Source organism: Castanea sativa, chromosome 9 (genome assembly GCF_040712315.1).
Source record: "Castanea sativa cultivar Marrone di Chiusa Pesio chromosome 9, ASM4071231v1".
NCBI classification, from domain to species: domain Eukaryota; kingdom Viridiplantae; phylum Streptophyta; class Magnoliopsida; order Fagales; family Fagaceae; genus Castanea; species Castanea sativa.
The window spans coordinates 11,765,971-11,770,361 of NC_134021.1; the positions used below are offsets into that span (position 1 = coordinate 11,765,971).

The following is a 4,391-nucleotide window of genomic DNA, read 5'->3' on the forward strand; positions in this document are numbered from 1 at the left end:
TAAAAAATTGTTCGCTATTTTCTCATAAAACACTTAGTGAAATTGTGTTTTCTAAATTTAAACGCCAAATCTGAATGCTTTTTCATGTTTGAATTTCACAATAATCAAATCTATTTTTCTACATTGATAAAATCTACTTCTACATTAATAAAATTTTCTCTCTGCACATCATGTTTACTGTATATTCGAATTTGCTTACTTCATTCATAAAATCTTTTGTTTGCATTAAGTAAAACTGTTCACTGTTTTCTCATAAAAATTGTTCATTGTTTTCTGCATAAACTGTTTTAGTAGACTCGTGCCCAACACCTTATTCATAGTGAAAGCTACTGTTCTCGCAGAGGTGGGTATTACTTTCCACACATAATAATAGCATGCACGTAAGATTTACATCCTCAATTTTGATGGCTGCCTTGGAAGTCAAAAAGCAAAAGGGTTAAATTTCAAGTAAACTCTCTCTCAAGACCGTTATTTTGTGTATGATTTATGTAGTCAAAACTAAGACTTTTCCCAAGTAGAATCTTAATACATAGAAAGAAACTTCATATACTTGAACCTCTTCCCTATGAAGTATCTACGAACAATAAAGGGGACATTCACTAACGTAACTCACATCTTCAATTTGGCGGAGATCTCCCAAAAATTTTAAGGAAAAGATGAGTGCTAATTCTTCAGCAACTCCCATCACCCAAAGGTATTATTACAAGAAACCTTTCACAAACTCTGTGTTCTCTAAGTCACATTCTTTCTATCTGATAGGCCAAAAACAATCCCTTATGATGGATTAATTGATTAATTAGCCAAGTTTAATTAATTAATCAAATTAACATACAAAATACGTGGCAGCATAAACAAATCACCAAATAACTAAAATATGCAATGGAAATTAAATGACACGGTGATTTGTTTATGAATGGAGAAAACCTACATGGCAAAAACCCCACCGGGTGATTTTAAGGTCACCACTCCCGAGAATCTACTATTATCAAAACAAGTGGTTACAAGTAAAGGAATCTCAGTACCTTATACTAACCTGTAGTTGAACCCTTACTCTAATACCCAATTGGACTTGTTTTGTAGTGACAATCTCTCCTTGTATTGCACGGCTCCCAATACGTAACTAACTGTAAAGTTGTGATTTACAACTATTTTGTGTTGACTTTAATTTTGTGCCAAATTTGATTGTAATTTTGTTCAATCCTTTATACCCTGTACTTTATATGAGATTTTATTGTAAGGGTTGTGTGATAAAGAGAGAGTGTATGAAGACTCAAGGTTTTGAAGGCAGAAGATTTCTCGCGTGTAGCTCACGGCTCCCAATACGTGACTAACTGTAAAGTTGTGATTTAAAACTATTTTGTGTTGGCTTTAATTTCGTGCCAAATTTGATTGTAATTTTGTTCAATCTTTTATACCCTGTACTTTATGTGGGATTTTATTGTAAGGGTTGTGTGATAAAGAGAGAGTGTGTGAAGACTCAAGCTTTTGAAGGCAAAAGATATCTCGCGAGTAGCTCGCGACTAAGCATCTCACGAAGTGATACATGTGCCCTGCACATGACTGGAATGCGAAGAGTCGTGACAAATGGTGACAACTGGTTTTCACGAGTGTCTCACGAGTAAGGCCTTCCCGCGAGATACCCGCAAAACAGTCTGTTTTGCTATTTTGTCCTATCTGCTCCACTACATTCTCAATCACACTATATATACCATCATTATCCACATATTGAGTAGAGAGCTTTTCAAAAGAGAAAACCCTAGCCTCAACCCTTGAGAGTATGAGATTGTCATACCCACAATTCTACACACAATCCATTGTGGTTTTCCTCTACTCTTACCTCTCCATTTCTAAATCCTTGAGAGATTGATAGCCCAAACACTTACCACACTCATACTGAGTGTCCAGTGTGTTTTGGTGCTGCTGAGAAGCATTGGTAGAAGCCAAGCTTTGGCGGATGCAATTGGGCGCATTGCGAGATCCTAAAAGCTGGACAAGACACAGTTCCAAGAAGTCTTGTTGGAGTAGGAGCTTGGAGGGCTTAGGTGCATTGGGTAGACTAGGCTTGGAGGATCTTTTGCTATTTGTGTATCCCAACTTATTGTCTAATTGATCGATTTACCGCTTGGAGGGCGGCAGAGAGGTTTTTCGCCAAGTTCTTCGGTTTCCTCTTCAATAACACATCGGCATGTTATCTTGTGTTTGCATCTCTCTTCCCTACTCTTTTAGCTTACATTTTATTGCTGTGATTTTTTGAATATGGCTTAGAGTAGCAGTTTTGTTTGTTCGCTCACATTTACTCTATTCCGCACTTAGTTTAAGTTAGAGTAAAATCAACCGAGCCATAATTTTTTAATTTGGAGTCTAAACAGCTCTTGTGTTTTTTACCACAATTCTGAGCTTTCACTAACCAATAGATGCGCGAATCCCAATACGCAACTTGATCACCAACTTGAGAAGTATGTTGGCTGCAAAGTTCTTCTGTTCATCACATAATGAAGATCATGAAGTTTCTTGGTCACAAAACCCTATGGTGTACAAACACAACCGCTTCTTCAAGATGAACTAGGGCAACTAGGTTTCCGGTCACACTTTTCTTCACACTTGAGGAATTGTGCTCTTGTGCAACTGTGCAACATTTGACGGCCCTTAAAATAATCCTTGTATATGTTTAGGGTTGTGAGAAAAGAAAGCATAAACACATACTCACGGATTGGATGAAAAACAGCTCTAAAAAACTGAATTTCATAAACCTCGATAGATAGTCATCTGTCGAGATAGCTGTCAAGCCATGAGCTTCAGCAACTTTTAAACCTCGATAGATAGTAGCTATCGAGCTAGCTGTCGTGATTTAAAATCCAGCACATCCTTACTTGATTCTTGAACAGACTTGCATGGCTTTCACACTTGAACTTGAAACCTTGTTCCTTGAAGTATTAAACACATCCTAGATCTATCAAATTACAAGTAAAGTGTGTTTTGTTAAAGGATTAGCCAATTCATAAAATATTGACATATGTCCCTAACATCAAATCACATATGTCCTAACACTATCATTTATAATATATTAAAAACTAGCTAGGAGTTTAGACTATAAATTTTTGTATCCTTATTTAATTGTCCTTGCAGATTAGAAGGTAAGGTAGCATTAATAACCAGTGGTGCAAGTGGCATCGGTGAGACCACTGCAAGGCTTTTTGTTCGACTTGGTGCAAAGGTCCTAATAGTAGATGTCCAAGACAAGCTTGGCCACTCAGTTTGCAAAGACATTGGCTCTCATTCCATCTCTTACATCCATTGGGATGTAACAAATGAATCTGGTGTCGAAAAGGTCATGGACATGACTATATCCAAGTATGGAAAGCTTGATATCATGTTCAACAACGCTAGCATTTTAGGCAACAATGGATCACAAATTTTAGAATCAGAAAATGAAGATTTCAAAAGGGTTTTAAATGTCAATGTTTTCAGTCCTTTCTTGGGTGCCAAGCATGCTGCAAGGGTTATGATTCCAACTGGAAAAGGAAGCATTCTCTTCACCGCAACTTAGTTTCAGTAATGGCCAATGATACTTCGCATGCATACGTGGCATCAAAGCATGCTGTGGTGGGAATGGAAAAGAACTTGAGCGTGGAGTTGGGACAGTATGTAATAAGAGTTAATTGTGTGTCCCTTTACAGTTGGAACTCCTTTGGCAAGAAAAGGTTTAAGGATGGAGAAGAATAAGCTGGAGGAAGTAGTTTCATCATGTGCAAACTTGAAGGGAGTGGTATTGGAACCTGAAGATATTGCAGAGGCAACACTTTATTTGGGGAGTAATGAGTCTAAGTATGTGAGTGGGTTGAACCTAATTGTTGATGAGGGTTATAGTCTTACCAATCTAGTTTTCTCAAACGCTCTAAAAATATTTTTTTCTTGATTTGCGTGTGTTGCAACTGTAGCCCCCATTTCTCAATTTTGTTGTTCATTTTTTATAGGCCAATAATGTATTGACCCCTTGTGATGAATTAATTGATTAATTAGCCAAGTTTATTAATTAATCAAATTAACATGTAATATACGTGGTAGCACAAGCAAATCACCAACTAAAATAAAATGTAGCGGAAACTAAAGTTGACAAGATGATTTGTTTTCGATTGGGGAAAACCTCCAAGACAAAAACCTCACCTGGTGATTTTAAGGTCACCACTCCCGAGAATTCACTATTATCACAATAAGCGATTACAAGTAAAAGAATCCCAGTACCTTATATCAACCTACAGTTGAACCCTTTCCCCAATACCCAATTGGACTTGTTCTGTAGTAACAATCTGTCCTTTTAATACACAGCTCCCAGTATGTGACTAACCAATAGATGTGCGGATCCCAGTACGCGACTTAATCACGAACTTGAA

At 37.2% G+C, this 4,391-nt stretch overlaps 1 pseudogene; it reads left to right on the plus strand.

Annotated features, from left to right (window-relative positions):
- The first annotated feature begins 656 nt into the window (after positions 1–656).
- On the plus strand, positions 657–3,916 carry LOC142609401 (short chain aldehyde dehydrogenase 1-like; annotated as a pseudogene).
- The last annotated feature ends 475 nt before the right edge of the window (positions 3,917–4,391 follow it).